This window comes from Primulina tabacum, chromosome 18 (assembly GCF_025594145.1).
Source record: "Primulina tabacum isolate GXHZ01 chromosome 18, ASM2559414v2, whole genome shotgun sequence".
NCBI lineage: Eukaryota > Viridiplantae > Streptophyta > Magnoliopsida > Lamiales > Gesneriaceae > Primulina > Primulina tabacum.
The window spans coordinates 5670120-5688607 of NC_134567.1; the positions used below are offsets into that span (position 1 = coordinate 5670120).

General features: G+C 35.8%; 1 pseudogene; it reads left to right on the forward strand.

Moving 5' to 3' along the window:
- Positions 1–6263: 6263 nt before the first annotated feature.
- Positions 6264–17722, forward strand: LOC142532265 (DEAD-box ATP-dependent RNA helicase 7-like; annotated as a pseudogene).
- The last annotated feature ends 766 nt before the right edge of the window (positions 17723–18488 follow it).

Genomic DNA, 18488 nt, shown 5'->3' on the forward strand with positions numbered 1-18488 from the left:
TTTGTAGAACCCGTAATTAGACTACGTACGAGCCATGCATAATTCTAGTATTTAAATGATTTTGTTGCTTGAGTATTTAAAGTTAATTATTTTATTATTTCATACATTAGTTTGATTTTTCAGTTATTTCAGTGAGGCCGGACTGGAGTTGGAGCTTTGAGATAGAATTTAAGATTCGATAAATATTTCCAGACTTTATTTTAGCTAGCAAGTAAGTTAATTTAAGTTAATAAGGAGGTTTGAGAATTTAATTTAATTACTTGAGGTGAGTAGAAAATAAATTCATTTGAGTTCCTTAATTAAGGGGTTAGTTCACTGAATTATTTAAAGGATTAGTGAGGCTTTTAAGGGTTATTAATTTACTAGATAATCAATATTTCCCCTCCATTTATTAGTGAATTTTCGGCCCCCCTTAGTTGCTAGATTATCCCTTGCCAACTCAACACATTTGACCCTTTCTTTGTTATTTAATAAGAAGGATAATTCTTCAATCTTTTTAGCACCATTTAATTAACCAATTAGTATTATCCTAGTCTAGTTAGCATGAAGGATAATCGGCCACCCCATCCAATCCCTCCAACAATTCACTTGATAGCAAACAACATTTCAAAATTCAAATAATGGTAGACTTGGTCACCCTTTGTATCCCTTTATTATGGGATCTCCCCTCACTCCCCTAACCACTTAATTCCTCTCCCTCCCCACCGAAATCAGCAGCCATTTCAGATTAAAAATCGTGAGCACCATAGCCTAGAACAAGAGTGAAAGTCAAGAGCAAGAAAAGAAAAAGAAAGAAGCGCTCCACCTCCTCCGCGCAGAGTCGTCGTATTCTTTCGTTTTTCATTCAAACGAAAACCAAGGCATGTTTAGATTCTTTCAAACCTCAATCAAGTCCTATTATCATTATTTTTACATTACATGATCATAATTTCAATGCAAAAACCGAAACACATCAAGAATTTTCAGAAAAATATAACATGCAGATTTTTGGTTCTACCATGCTTCACGATTGGTATGTTTTGTTTCGATTTCAGGGATGGCTCGTTCCAGGGGCTCGAAGCTGCATATGAACATGTACTAGGACATGTTAGGGTCATGATAGAACGTTGGTTACAGCCCCATACACACTAGAATTCGTCAATGACAGCACATCGCCCATGAGTGTCAAATTGAGCTTCAAAAATTCTGTTTTGAGGTCAAGGGAAAGGATCTGATCTTGGCTGCCCTAAGGGCCTATAGCCATGGTTAGATCACTCCCCTAGCATGTCTAAGACGTGACTAAGTCGTCCTTTTGGTGGCTCGGTCCATGGTTCATCGGTTTTTAAATCAAATGCAAGAACAGCCCCCTCCCCTCTCGGCCCCCTTTGTTTTGACAGCATGTATGAGTTCGGCTTTGGTTGGGTTGGTATGGATCTTGGTTGGCCTATGGTCCTTAGCCATGGTTCATACCATGCCCCTAGATGTCTAGATCATGCCATGGTCAATCAATGGCCAATGGAACGAGTCGAGACAGCAAGCAAAGCAAAGCACCCCTCATGCGCGCAAAGGTGCTCTCGGGTGTAACTTTTCTGATGTTGCTGGAATAATTCGAATTGTGGCTGGCCTAGGGCCCTTAGCCATGGTTCAAATAATTCCTTGGGATGTTGGTAAGAGTCTCTGGTCGGTGGTTCATGCCCCAATGGCCGGTAGTCTCGAAAAAAACACAAGATACGCGATGGTACAGCTGCTGGAAATTCACAGCAAGTTGTTGTGTTGGTTTGGAGGCTCGTTTGAGTTCTTGGTTGACTTTTAGCCTATGTCCTTGGACTAGACAGTGCCTCATTGAGTTAGGAAGGTTGTGTTTTTGACCGTTTATGATTCGGATCATTTTTGAGGTCGTACGAGAATTTACGGTGCAATGTGCCAAATTGACTCTCGAAAGAGCGTTTCTTGTTTTGGCCTCCATTTCACCTAGATTTCGACCCTCGTCATTTTAGGAGCATTATTTCATAATTTTAAGCGTATTTTAATCATGACTATACGTCGGTTCAGTGTTGGTTCGGGTTGGTTCGGAGTCATAATTAAATACGAAGTCGTTAGACGTAATTGTCGCATTTTCAAACTTAATTGCATAGTTTGGTCAAGTATAAGTTATTGCATATTTTTCATGGCATATTTAGGTTGCAGCGAGCCTGGGAGCGATCCAATCCAGTTGGTAAAACATACAGGATATTTTCATTATGCCATTTAATTATATTACGTGCATGAAAATAGAAAATACTTATTTTTGAGATTTATGCGATATTGCTTGTGGTCAATTCACTATTATGAGAGCATTATTTTATACGGTCGCCAGTGACCGATCAGTTCAGTTTGGTACCACCCGGTCGCCAGTGACCGGTCAGTTCAGTTCAGTGCAGGGGCCACAGGCGTAGACCATAATCTCAACAGAAAATTATTATCAGTCATTTCAGTGCAGGGCTCCAAGGAGCAAACATTTTTACTATGATATTTAATTCAGTCATGCACGTATTATAATTGCTCAGTACAAGTCATTTTCAGTATGCCTCATGACATGATATATTATCCCATGCAAATTTTACTTTAGTATTTACTCGTTACCTACGATATTTGCATGCTGAGTCTTTAGGCTCACTAGACTTGATTGTTGTAGGTACTAATGAGCATGGGGCCGAGGGCGGGGACCAGTGAGCCAGCTTGGGTCGGCAGTAGTGGCACCCGAGGACCTCAGTTTCAGCACATGTCATTTTATGCTCAAACATTTTTTACCAGTTGTTGGACATTCTTTGAATTGTTATTTTTGGCAAACTTTATTTTCTTCCGCTGCTATATATATTTTTTTAAACATTGAACTTGATTCATCAGTTGATTTTATGGATGAGGCACTCCATTTATTTTAAAAGAAAAATTTTTTAATTTTCCGCAAATTTTCAAAGCAAGGATTTTCGGGCCTCCACAAATTTTCTTAAAGAAAAGTGGACTAGAATTTGCTGGAAAACTGAAGAGGGAGGGGCGGCTGCTGAAGCTCTTACAACCCTAAGCTTTTGCTCTCAAAAATTGAAATATAAGTGAAGGAAAAATATGTGTGTATGTCGTGTAGGTGAGTGTGTGTTAAAGTGTGTGCGCACTTGTGTTTTAACATAATTAGGGGGTAATTAGTGAGTTAATTGACTAATTAAAATGCTAATAACAAATAAACTTCACTACAACAAATACTATTACCACCCTAAAATAATAGCATCACTAAATTTAAAATAAAACTCACAAATGTTAACTTTAAAAGTTTAAAAATCTTAAAAAACACCTATTAATTAAATTAAGCTTTTAAAATGCTGAAAGCTTAATATATCATTTAAAATGCCTCAATCATAACTTAAAATAAAATACCACATTTTAAAATCGCCAAAATCGTCGCCGATCTCTTTTCCTCGATCCCACATCGAATAATCGCCTGAAACATGAAACTCAAGAGAATACTTTAACGTGCATCACATAAACATAAATAATTTAAAAATATTATAAATTCATAAATCATGCATATCTGAAATCATTTTATACTTAATTAAATAATTTATCAATTAAATAAATGCATGAGTTTTACTTGTACTGATTTTGGGCTCTACAATTAGTCCTTACGACCCGGGACAGCACTGAGGCTCTACATACTAGCTAGGATTGTGGTTTGACTCGTTTACTTACTCCGTGAGGGTCACAAAGTAGCGAGGTTTGGTGCAATTGAAAAATGTGTAGGAGCCAGTGCATTGTAGTCGGGGATTCACCGCTCACCTCTGGGTGTGGATATCCTACGTGGTCTAACGAAATATTAGTGCATGAAATTTCTGGCCAGAGTGTGAGACTTACATTAGGGAAAGAGTTTTCTAGTTGTGCATGCAATGACACTATGAATATTTCATGATTGTATCACATAGCTATCGAATCTAATATGCAAGCCTATGAACCAATGGTTGCAGATTCTATCGAGATAAATGAGATGAATTGACCGTACTGTACGTTAATAATAACCGATTGGTTCTTACAGGCACTATCAATGATGCCTAGGAAATAATGGGGACGATGCTACTAGACGCTCTTACCATGATTCGATTGATTTTATCAGAAAATGATTTTCGACATTCTTATGATCAAATGTTGGTGCATGGAATGAGTCAAATTAGGGTAAGCCCGAATAAAGGAGAATCTGCTGAATCACAATGAGTGGTGAACCCCTGCTAGATGTATCCCTGAACCATTGAGGGTCAGACAAGCACTTGATTATTTTGTTCTCGTTGAGAGAATAAATTCAAGGTGTTGAATTTATATATAATTATGAGAGTAAATTCAAGAAGTTGAATTTTTGATAATTAAATTTTGAGAAAATAAATTCAAGGAGTTGAATTTATGAGATAATAAATACAAAAAGTTAAATTTATGATATTTAAAATTCGGAGAGAATAAATTCAATGAGTTGAATTTATTAAATTTGAGATTTTAAATTATTAAACTCACAAGTTGAGTTTATTAAATATTAATTTAAATGTAGTGAGAAGTATGTTCAATAGGATTGTAGAAGTACAAGTCTAATATATTAAATAATTAAAGTTCTTATTGGACTGTCACTACAAGAAAAATGATTTTCCGCATCACGTCATCAATAGTGTGCATTAAAAGCACGCTGCGAATACTACTTTTCACGGCGTGCACCCATATGTACGCTATTAATAGTGTTGCACTTGAAAAAAATAACGGCGTGGATTAAAAGCACGCTGCGGATAGTAATATCCGCAGCATGCATTTATGTGTGTTGTTAATAAATTATATAAACGACAACGTGCAGTTATATGTGCGCTGTTAATAACCTATGCAATTTTCGCAGCGCACAATAAAGGCAGCCTGTTAATAGTATTATTCACAGCGTGCATGTTTAAGTATGCTGTTAAAAGTAAATCATTTTAAAAAAAAAGATCGTGTTTAGACATTAACGGCGTACATTAATCGCACGCCGTCAATAGTATTATTAACGGCATGCATATTATTAGCACGCTGCGGAAAATTGGTTCGAATTTTTATATTAGCGACGGTTCACTACAACAAAAATGGCTTTTCGCAGCGCACTATTAACAGCGCACTATTAACTGCATGCACGTTTATGAGCGCTGTTAATAGTATTAATTTTTTTAAAAAAAATCGTGTGCACTATTAACAGCGCACATTAAAAGCACGTCGTTAATAAAAGTATTTTTTTTAAAAAAAATTGTGTTTATACATTAACAGTCGCGACAGTTCTATTTTAAAAAAAATTTGTGTACACTATGTGCGACGGTTCTATTTTAACAGTCACCAATAGCGACGGTTTAGTGGATAACCGTCGCTAATAGTCGCAAATTATCTATAAATATCTGATTTCCGTTCCATTTTCCTCCACACCACTTTACAACACTTCAAATTTTTCTCTCTTATACGATTTTAGTTTCGATTTAGGTACGTTTTTTCGTTTCAATTTTTGGTTAATTTTTTAAGTGTTAGTTATCATAGTTTTTTTTATAATGTATTAAATTATAAAAGTATTTCTTCTTTACTAAAAATTTAGCGACGGTTTTTGAACCGTCACGAAATGTAGCGACGGTTATATAACCGTCGCTAAATTTAAAGACCGTCGCTAACTTAGCGACGGATTATAAACCGTCACTAAAGTAGCGACGGTATGAACCGTCGCAGATTAGCGACGGTTTTGTCAAAAATCGTCGCTAATTTTTAGATGTTCTATGAATATTAACAGCGTACATTACATGCTGCGGATAGTTGTATTAACGGCGTACATATGCACGCCGTGAATAATAGTATTAACAGCATGCACATGTATGCCGCGGATAATCTTGAACTTTCAACAGCTTGCAACATTGCGCGCTGCGGAAAGCCCATATGCGTGCTGCGGAAAGCCATTTTTGTTGTAGTGTGTGATATAACTAATTAAACTAGTTGGACTAGTACAATTAACTAATCAATCCCATTAATATTAATTATGGAACATAAATCTACAATTAAGGTAATTAGGTTAAGGCTTTTGTTTTAAGGAATGAGAGCCATAACCCTAGCCTCCATTCTCTTCGTTGCAATTTTCGAAAATAGCACTCCCTTCTCTCAAATTTTCGGCCACCTTGAATAATTTCGAGGTTTTGAGTCGCCTCTCAATTTTTGCTCTCCAACGTGAAAAATATTTTCTATACTTTGTAATGCAAGTAAGAAGAGGAACTAATAATCCAGTCATGGACAGGATTAGGAGATCGAAAAAAAAGATTTTGAAGAAAGTTCGTAGGAAATTCAACAAGAGCTACATCCAATAACGGAGTAGTTGGTGTCAAGTGATTTAGTCACTAAAGATAAATTGTAAACTCCTAAGCATGTTCTTTTAATTTAAACTATACGAGTGTCTAAGATAATATTTGAATGTCGAAATAAAATTTTTAAACTTTCGCTGCGTTTTGGACACGAGAAAAACGATAACCCAACATTTTTGGTGGGGTGTGACCTACTTTAAAAGTATTTCTTGCTTATTCTCTTGTTAGTATATAATTTGAAGGCAAGGTACAGGATGCAAATAGAGTCCAGACGCTTCTCTTTAGTGCCACTTTACCAGACTGGGTGAAGAAGGTATTTTATTCTTTCGTTGAAAAATCTTTTCATTACTTTATTAATATTATGATTGCCCGCATTTGTTTCTGTTAGTAGTGTTATTTTAGTATTCTGACAAAACCTGTACTTGAATGCCAGATTTCAACTAAATTTTAATAACCGGATAAGAAGACCGCTGACCTTGTTGGCAATGAGAAAATGAAGGCTAGCACCAATGTTAGACATATAGTTCTTCCTTGTTCAAGTTCTGTCAGATCACAGGTTATACCTGATATAATTCGCTGCTACAGTAGGTTGGTCTTTTTCTAGAAACTTTAAGAAATATTTTATCTATATTATTAGAGTTTGGATATGTTTGGTCAGTTGTAAGCGTCTCATCATCTTTTCCGTTTTATTTTCCACTCCCCTTTCTTTTCATGGAATAAATAATTTAGTGGAGGACGAACTATTATTTTTACGGAGACAAAGGATTCCGCTTCAACGCTTGCTGGATTACTGCCTGGAGCTCATGCTTAGCATGGTGACATACAACAGGCCACACGTGAGGTGAGATTCTTGTTCTGGTCTCCGATTTCTCTGGTTGTTTGCTTAAAAAATCATTATTGATGTTAAAAATTGTTTTTGGTTCCCATTAGTTGTTGCTCTATTTATAGTATAATCCTCCAATAACGACTTCGTACTTTCATTTCCGGACTTCGTACTATTCCTTCTCCTCGATTTTCCTACTTGGTCATTCAAATTGTTTCTGCCATGATATTTTTGGTCTATAGTGGAAGATGCACGTAAATAGATAAATGAAAAATATTTAAAGTGTTAGAATAGATATCATGTAAGCCAACTGTTGGCTGAGGAATTTATTGACTCAAGTGTAATAAACAATCTTTATTTTAATATAATTTACTTTTTAATGGTTTCGTTTTACTTTATCTGTATACCCATGCAATCAGCATAGATAAAGTCCTTGATTATGCTTTAATACAAATGAATCCTAATTCGATGTTGAAACTCATTTGTAAACACTGCATATTCTAAATTCGTTCCTAGTCGATTCAGCCGCCTAAAATAAGGATAAATGCAGCTTGAGTTCGAGACTAGCATCTGTGATATTGTGTACTGCGTTTCTTGGTAAGGGCATAGAGATGTCCAAAATGCAGATGGGTAGTCATATGATGATTATACCGAACAACCCTCCTTCGGTCTTTCCAAGTGGTTATCATTCATCTAGAGGATAAGTCCGTAGTTATGATTGTACACCATTAGTCCTTACGACCCGGGAAAACACTGAGGCTCTGTATGCTAGGACTGTGCTTTGACTCGTTTACCGGCTCCAGTAGAGTCGTCAGGTGGTGAGGTTGGGTACAGTTGCGACACATGTAAGAGCCAGTGCATTGTAGTCGGGAATTCACCGCTCACCTACGGGTGTGGATATCTTATGTGATCTGATGAAATTATAGTGCGTGGAATCTGTGGCCAGAGTATGAGATGTACGTTAGAGAAGGAGTTCTCAATAGTACATGCGATGCCACTATTTATATGTATAACATAGTTATCAAATTATTATGCAACCATCGATGAACCAATGGTTGCATATTCGATCGAGATATATGAGATGAAGGGACCGTACTGTACGCTAATCATAATCGACTGATTGTTGCAGGCACTATCAGTGATATATAGGGAATCATGTGGCGATGGTACTAGACGCTCTTACCATGATTCGATGGGTTTAATCAGAAATATTATTGCTGACATTCTCATGATCAATTGTTGATATATAGAATATGGCAAATAAGGGTAAGACCGAATAAAATATTATGTTCTGAATCACAAAGAATTGTGAACCCACGGCTAGCTGTATCCCTGGACCATTGAGAGTCACACAAGCACTGGATCGTTTGTTCCCGTTGAGAGAATAAATTCAAGGAGTTGAATTTTATGATATAGTAAATTCAAGGTGTTGAATTTATGATAATTAAATTTTGAGAGAATAAATTCAAGATGTTGAATATATATTATAGTAAATTCAAGGAGTTGAATTTATGATAATTAAATTTTGGGAGAATAAATTCAAGGAGTTGAATTTATAAAATCTGATAATTTAATTTATTAAACTCAAAATTTGAGTTTATTAAATATTAAATTTTGGAAGTAATAAAATTCAAGAAATTGAATTTATAATTTAAACAATAAATTCAAATGTTGAATTTATAATCGATTTAATTTATTAAGCTTAAAAGTTGAGTTTATTAAATATTAAATTAAAATTGGTAGGAAGTATGTTGAATGGCTTGTAGGAGTACAAGTTCAACATACTAAATAATTAAAGTTCTTAATGGACTTTGATTAATTAATTAAACTAGTTGGACTAGCCCAATTAATTAATCAAGCTCATTAATGTTAATTATGATTATTAGGTGATTGCTTAATATAAATAGGAGTTAGCATGGCATAACCCTAGCCACCACCACCATGTTTTCGAAAATCCTCCTTCTCTCCACAAAATTTAAGCCACTTCCTTTGAAGGAAAAAATTGAGCCGTCACTCGTTTTTAATCTCCTACGTAAAAACTTATTCTAATTTACTAGTGCAAATTAGAAGATGAACAAATCTTCTAGTCGTGGACCTAATTCGAAGATTGAAGGAAGGAGTCCTTGAAGAAAGTTCGTAGGGAACTCATCAAGAGCTATATCCGCTAACCACGGATTAGTTGGAGCCAAGTGAATTAATTCACCAAAGGTATAAAATTCTAACATCTTATGTATGTTTCATTATAATAAACTATAAGAGTGCCCAAAACAAATACATTTTGATTGTCAAAATAAAATAAAATTTTTAAAACTTCCGCTGCGTTTGGGTATGTGAAAACCGAGATCCAACAGTGGTATCAGAGCCAAGGTTTTTCTAAATCGTATGGTTTTGATATTGAATAATTTGTTTCAAAGCCACACAAGAAAATGTTTCAGAATATTGTAGCACCATTAAATTATTTTTCCAGAAAACAAAAAATATATATATTTCGGATCTGCCCGGAACTGTTCCGGGCAAACCGCGCGTAGCGCGGCGCAGCGTGCGGACTCCGCACGCTGTGCGCCGCCCTGCACGGCGCACAGCGCAGCGTGCGGACAGGCTGCTGCCATTGCTCGAAACGTTCGGACAGCGCAAGCGGCTGCCCGAGAATGTCTCGGGAATCGTGCTGGATGATGGGCTTGAATTGTTTGGGCCTAGGGTGTAATTTTCTGATTTTTTTAATTTTTGGGTAAAATTGATATTTTTGAAAATTGGCTCAATTTTTCTTTTTGAAAATTAATTCTTGGAAAATTAATAATTTTCTTGTAAAATAAATAATTAGAATATGATTTTAATTATTTATGGTAAAAATGAGTTTTACAAGAAGACAATATTTATTGATTTAATTGAAAATTAAATAAAGACGTTCATTTAATTTATTAAATTCTTTAATAATTGTGGTGGTTAGTGATAAAATTATTAGATATATGATTTGTCAGCTAATTATATTTTTTTAATTAATTGATGTTAATATTTGATATTAAATGCATGAAGGATGATCGAGAGCCTTGACCAATGTGTTAGGTGTATGTTAGGATATTTTATTGTTTTATTAATTTTGTTAATATTTGATATTATTAAAGTAGGCTTGGTTTATGGCCTGTTCTCATCCCTTAAGATGTATCCCTTATGTGTCATGGATATTTAAATGTAATTATTAGAAATAGTGGGAGATCAAGACTGGAAGATGGTAGGTCCGATGAACAAGATGAAGACATGTAAAATATTGGAAGCTCTTGTAATAGTTGCATTTGCATCCCTGCATTCACCTAGGTTTTAGACCTGGATCCATGTTTGTCTCACATGGATTAATAGTATTGGCGATCGATCATCCTTATCTATTGTTGAATGTCATATTATGATATATGCGATATATAGTACTATGCATGTATGTATATTATTAAATAATATAGTTGCATGAATCCTGCAAACATACAAACATGGCGCGCGATTTTTAAATTAAAATGATGAGACAATTTTAAAATTAAAATCTCTCATTTTGAATATGATTCTAAATTTATAATAAACCGAAAAAGTAAAAATTAAAAGAGTTTAATTTTTCCTTGCCTTCCATCAACCATGGTTGCATGTTAATCGCTACCCGCGGACAGTATCTGGCTCACATTATTGGGGAGGCTAGACTTCGGAAAGCTGTTACTTCCACCAGACATATGATGTGAATTGAGTGGAACTCCCATGACTTCGGTTCATATTATTGGGGGAACTCATGGCGACCGTCCATTACAGTTCAATATTGATGGGTTGGTTTGACACGTGTAAATAAACCGCGTCATATTATTGGGTCATTATTAAACGTGAGGCAAAACACGCGGAGGTTGCATAGGGATGCAATTGGATTTTACCTTTTAGAATTTATAATTGGCTGATATTATTCGGGATTATAATTGGATAATTGGACTCTACGTGCCCACTAAGGAAATACGATTTCTTTGATTCATCAGAGGGTGGTGGAAATGTCAAAATAGTGGGAGGGAAATTTATAAAATAAAAATCCATATTTTATATCTTAAAATTATCAGCAACAATTATTCTGTTTCCGTATCAGTATATTTTCGATTTCGTCACGTAATCAATTTTTATTATTAACAAGCTAATCGAATCTAATTTTCAAAACTGGTTGGGAAAATTGTTCTGAATTCGGAGAAAATGACATACACACTATTGTCAGTCCTGCTGAACTGACAAAGCATGCAAGATGGTAGGACCATAGTGTGCAAGCTAAAGTGTAACATGCTCGCTTCTATGTCAAATGAACTGTAGGGACAGTTTGAGGAAATGTTGAATTCTGCTGACATTCGAATGCACGTGCAAGAGTTGTATGGTGCATGAAACTCATACAATGATGCACATTACTTTCAAGGAGCTCATGACTACACGTATGCAAGATGGACAATTGGCCCATGAGCGTGGTGTACGTATGAGTGGGTTTATTGAGAATGTGGTGGGCCTGGAATATGTGATTCCTCACAAGTTACTAGATAACATCAATTTGTTGTCTTTCTCTTCCTCATTTGACGGGGTTATGGTGAACTTCAATTTGAATAAGACAGATGATAGCCTTGAAGAATTAGTCAATACGTTTATAACTTATAAGATTACCATAAAACAGGGAATTGTTTTTTTTTCTAATGGGCCTCTTGTCAGACGAAAAATGGCCCACAATGTAAGGGAAAGAAATGTTCTACCCCTCACAAAAAAAAACAAACCCAATAAGAGGCAAACTCTAAAGGACACTTAAAAGGCATACAAAGCCAGATAAATCAGAACATATTTATTTCACTGCAGGAAGTCTGGACATAAGAAATTATATGTGCCAGAAATGTTCTCGAAATGATAAGTGAATGTCCAAGTAAACATGATTTCAACAACAAACAAAAGAAAGTTAGATGATCCAAATCCACACAAATATGCACGCTAGACTATGTCACATTTCCCAAAGAAAGATGCACAAACTAGTGGGAGAAGGCATGTTTGACTTGTCAGACATAAATTCTCTACCTATTTGTAAATCCTGTCTAAAAGAAAAAATGACAAAAACTTCATTCAATGGAAACGTGGAACGTGCGCATGGTCTACTGGATATGATCCACACAGACGTTTGTGACCCGCTAAGTGTTAGCACAAAATATGGGCTATCCTACTTCATAATGACCTTTACTGATGACCATTCGAGATATGTGTATGTTTATTTGATAAAACACAAATATGAAGCATTTGAAAAGTTCAAAAATTCAGATCTGAAGTAGAAAATCAACTAGAAAGAAGTGTTAAGGCACTTCGATATGATCGAGGTGGAGAATACTTGAGTGCTGAATTTTTGGGTTATCTAAAAGAGAATGAGATTCTCTCACAATGGACTCCACCAGCAACACCACAATTGAATGGTGTTTCTGAATGTCGTAATCGAACCTTGATGGACATGGTTCGATCTATGATGGGATTCACTGAATTGCCTACAAAATTTTGGGGCTTTGCGCTTGAAACTGCTGGCAATGTTGTTGAATAAAGTCTATACTAAAGCAGTGGATAAAACACCATATGAGATATGGATGGAAAAAAGCTCCCAAATATTCTTACATGAGAATATGGGGATGTCCTGCTTACGTGAAGCAGGCAGAAGGAGACAAATTGGATAGTAGATTCACTTTGTGCTACTTTGTAGGATATCCAAATAATTCTGTTCGATATTATTTCTATCATCCCAATGAATCAAAAGTGTTTGTTTCAAGAAATGCCACTTTTTTGGAAAAGAAATTTCTATTAAATAGAAAAGGCAAGATGATAGAACTTGAAGAAATTCAAATTACTCCCTCAACTATAGAAGTTGAACCCATTTCCCAACAACCAATATTTGAAGTACAAGCTCATAAAAGGTCTGATAGTGTTATTAGACCACCTGCAAGATATACGCTTCTTCATGAACAATCCGTGATGAGCATTGTGTTGGATTTGATGCAATGAATTTCAAAGAAGCAATATCTGATACTGATTCAACCAAATGGCTTGAAGCCATGAAGTCTGAAATGGACTATATGTATTCAAACCAAGTCTGGACATTGGTGGATCCACTCGAGGGAATCGTTCCCATATGATGCAAATGGATCTACAAAAGAAAGTTTGGGGCGGATTGGAAGGTATTGACCTTCAAAGTAAAACTGGATGCAAAAGGTTATACTCAAAGGCAAGGAGTTGTCTATGGGAAAACTTTTTCATCAGTTGCTATGTTTAAGTCCATTAGATTACTACTAGCCATAGCAGCATGGTATGACTATGAGATATGGCAAATGGTTGTAAAGACTGCATTCCTCAATGGAGACATCAAAGAAGAAATTTATATGTCTCAACCTGAGGGATACACATCAGTGGGAAGTGAGCATAAGGTATTCAAACTTCAGAGATCAATATATGGTCTCAATCAGGCGTCAAGGAGTTGGAACCTTAGATTTTATAGCACTAGCAAAGAGTTTGGTTTTGCTAAGAATCCTGAGGAACCATGCCCGCACAAGAAAGTTAGTAGTAGTGCAGTGACATTCCTAGTAATTTATGTTGATGACATCCTACTCATTGAGAATTATGTAGGATTATTGCAATCGACTAAAGTATGGTTAGCAAGTAAATTCTCCATGAAAGACATTGGTGAAGCATCCTATGTTTTGGGAATACAAATCTATATATCAAAAAAGATGCTAGGAGTCACCTAAGCCACTTATATCGATACCATTTTGAAGCGATTCTCTATGGAAGAGTCCAAGAGATGATACTTACCAATATGTCATGGTGTTACTCTATCTAAATCTATGTGTCCCAAAACTGATGAAGAGATAGAGATTATGACAGTATTTCATATGCGTCAGTCATTGGTAGTATCATGTATGGTATGATATTGACACGTCCCGATGTTGCTTACGCTCTGAGTGTTACAAGCAGATATCAGGCGAACCCTGGTCCCATGCATTGGAAGGTCGTGAAAGTATTCTTAAGTACTTGAGAAAGACTAAGAACTTGTTTGTGGTCTTTGAGGGTGAAGAATTAAAATTGGAAGGCTACAATGATTCTAGCTTCCAATGTGATGTAGATTATTCGAAATCGAACTCTGGTTTTGTATTCATGCTTAATGGTGCAGCTTTCTCTTAGAAAAGTTCCAAGCAAGACACTGTTGTGGATTCCACCACTGAAGCTGAGTACATTGCTGCATTTTCTGTAGCCAAAGAGGCAGTTTGGATTAGAAATTATGTCCAAGAGTTGGTCGTTATTCCTAATGGAGTTGATCCAGTCCCGGTGTACTGCGACAAAACTGGTGCAGTTGCGCAAGCAAAGGAACCAATGTCTCATCAGCGATCCAAACATGTATTGAGGAAGTTCCACATCATCTGGGAGATTGTGGGAATAGGAGATATATCCGTCGAAAGAATCCCCTCTGCAGATAATGTTGTTGATCCACATACAAAGCCCTTGCCAGGAGCATTGTTTGAAAAGCATCACGAAGCAATAGGATTAAAGTTTATGGGTAGTTGACTTTCGGGAAAGTCGAAGATTATTAGAGTATATGTCATGTAAGCTGATTGTTGGCTAGGTAATTTATTGAATCAGTTGTAATAAACAATATTTATTTGAATATAATTTACTTTTTAATGGTTTCGTTTTACTTTATCTGTATACCATGCAATCAGCATAGATAAAGTCCTTGATTATGCTTTAATACAAATGAATCCTAATTCGATGTTGAAACTCATTTGTAAACACTGCATATTCTAAATTCGTTCCTAGTCGATTCAGCCGCCTAAAATAAGGATAAATGCAGCTTGAGTTCGAGACTAGCATCTGTGATATTGTGTACTGCGTTTCTTGGTAAGGGCATAGAGATGTCCAAAATGCAGATGGGTAGTCATATGATGATTATACCGAACAACCCTCCTTCGGTCTTTCCAAGTGGTTATCATTCATCTAGAGGATAAGTCCGTAGTTATGATTGTACACCATTAGTCCTTACGACCCGGGAAAACACTGAGGCTCTGTATGCTAGGACTGTGCTTTGACTCGTTTACCGGCTCCAGTAGAGTCGTCAGGTGGTGAGGTTGGGTACAGTTGCGACACATGTAAGAGCCAGTGCATTGTAGTCGGGAATTCACCGCTCACCTACGGGTGTGGATATCTTATGTGATCTGATGAAATTATAGTGCGTGGAATCTGTGGCCAGAGTATGAGATGTACGTTAGAGAAGGAGTTCTCAATAGTACATGCGATGCCACTATTTATATGTATAACATAGTTATCAAATTATTATGCAACCATCGATGAACCAATGGTTGCATATTCGATCGAGATATATGAGATGAAGGGACCGTACTGTACGCTAATCATAATCGACTGATTGTTGCAGGCACTATCAGTGATATATAGGGAATCATGTGGCGATGGTACTAGACGCTCTTACCATGATTCGATGGGTTTAATCAGAAATATTATTGCTGACATTCTCATGATCAATTGTTGATATATAATATGGGGCAAATAAGGGTAAGCCTGAATAAAGGATTATGTTCTGAATCACAAAGAGTTGTGAACCCACGGTTAGCTGTATCCATAAACCATTGAGGGTCACACAAGCACTGGATCGTTTGTTCCCGTTGAGAGAATAAATTCAAAGAGTTGAATTTATATTATGATATAGTAAATTCAAGGAGTTGAATTTATGATAATTAAATTTTGAGAGAATAAATTCAAAATATTGAATATATATTATAGTAAATTCAAGGAGTTGATTTTATGATAATTAAATTTTGGGAGAATAAATTCAAGGAGTTGAATTTATAAAATCTGAGTTGAGTTTATTAAATATTAAATTTTGGAGGTAATAAAATTCAAGAAATTGAATTTATAATTTAAACAATAAATTCAAATGTTGAATTTATAATCGATTTAATTTATTAAGCTCAAAAGTTGAGTTTATTAAATATTAAATTAAAATTGGTGGGAAGTATGTTTAATGGGCTTGTAGGAGTACAAGTCCAACATACTAAATAATTGAAGTTCTTAATGGACTTTGATTAATTAATTAAACTAGTTGGACTAGATCAATTAATTAATCAAGCTCATTAATGTTAATTATGATTATTAGGTGATTGCTTAATTATAAATAGGAGTTAGCATGGCGTAACCCTATCCACCACCACCATATTTTCGAAAATCCTTCTTCTTCTCTCCACAAAATTTCGGCCACTTCCTTTTGAAGGAAAAGTTTTAACCGCGTCTCGTTTTTAATCTCCTACGTAAAAACTTCTTCTAATTTACTAGTGCAAATTAGAAGAGGAACAAATCTTCTAGTCGTGGACCTGATTCGAAGATTGAAGGAAGGAGTCCTTGTAGAAAGTTCGTAGGGAACTCATCAAGAGCTATATCCGCTAACCACGGATAGTTGGAGCCAAGTGAATTAATTTACCAAAGGTATAAAATTCTAACATCCTATGTATGTTTCATTATAATAAACTATACGGGTGTCCAAAACAAATATATTTTGATTGTCAAAATAAAATAGAAATTTTAAAACTTCTGCTGCGTTTGGGTATTAGAAAACCGATATCAAACATAAAGATCGCACTTCAGCATTCTTTAGACATTGTCCCTGACGCTTTTTCAGGTTACACTTTCTGGATTTAGGTCAGGAAAATTTTCAAAAATTGTGGCTTCAAATGTTGCAGCACGTGGATTGGATATTGATGATGTCCAGTTAATCATTCAGGTTTCAATTTTTTCTCATCTTAAGCAGAGATGAAGAGTATCTTTTTATTGATTTATTATTTTTCACATCTGACAAAATACTTGTTATGATTTAGTGTGAGCCTCATCGTGATGTAGAGGCATACATTCATCGGTCTGGAAGAACAGGGAGAGCAGGTAAGTTGATTAATATTGTGTCCATCATTTTTTAATTTTTGTAAATTTTTTGGTTTTATTGTTAAGGAGCTTATTGTTATTTCCTTCAGGTAAATCTAGTGTTGCTGTATTGCTTTATGATCCCAGGAAATCGAACTTTTCTAGGATTGAAAGAGAATCAGGTGTCAAATTTGAACACATATCTGCTCCGCAGCCAGCAGATGTAGCTAAACTTGCTGGTGCAGATGCAGCGGAAAAAATATCTCTGTTAGGTATGCTTCTGGAATGTTCTAAGAAAATGCTTATTGTTGATGTTGAACACAATTTTTATATGCTCTACTACTTGCAGTGTCATTCCTGTTTTCAAGGCTGCTGCTGAAGATCTGCTTAATTCACGTGATTTATCTCCAGCAGAACTACTTGCTAAGGCACTGGCCAAGGCCTCTGTGAGTTTTCATTCCTTCTTTTCCTTGATTTAGCGGAAAACTTTGTCAATTGTTTGTTGACACGAGTTTTACTCTTTGTTATGCAGGGTTATACTGAGATCAAGAGTCGATTGCTTCTCACTTCCATGGAGAACTATGTCACGGTTCTTCTCAAATGTGGAAAGCCCATTTACTCACCGTCGTGAGTTTTTCTTAACTAATTTCTTTAACTTGTACTTTCTTGCTGTGCTGGGACGTAATGCAAAACTATAATATGTTGAAAGCCTCCACACTGGACAAATACTTTTCATGAAACATAATGTTCTGTTTGTTTTCAACTTGTGGCATGTGTATAACATTTAGTCTTGATGAGACACTTGTGCTAGTTGTTAGAGTAGATGCCCTGTAAGTCAACTGTTGACTGGAAAATTTATTGACTCAGTTGTAATAAACAATCTTTATTTTAATATAATTCATTATTTCATGGTTTGTTATTTCTTTATCTATATACCCATGTGATCAACATAGATAAAGACCTTGATTATACTTCAATACAAATGAATAATAATTCGATGTTGAAACTCATTTGTAAACACTGTATAATCTAAATTTGTTCTTAGTCGATTCAACCGCCTAAAACGTGGATAAAGGTCGCTTGAACTCGAGACTACCATATGTGATATTGTGTACCGCGTTTCTTGGTAAGGGCATAAAGATTTCCAAACATGCGTATGGGTAGTGATATGATGATTATACTGATCTACCCTCCCTCGTACTTTTCAAGTGGTTATCGTTCATCGAGAGGATAAATCTGTGGTTATAATTGTACACCATTAGTCCTTACGACCCGGGACAACACTGAGGCTCTATATGCTAGGGCTGTGTTTTGACTTGTTTGCCGACTCCAGAAGGGTCATCAGGTGACGAGATTGGGTACAGTTGCGACACATGTAGGTGCCAGTGCATTGTAGT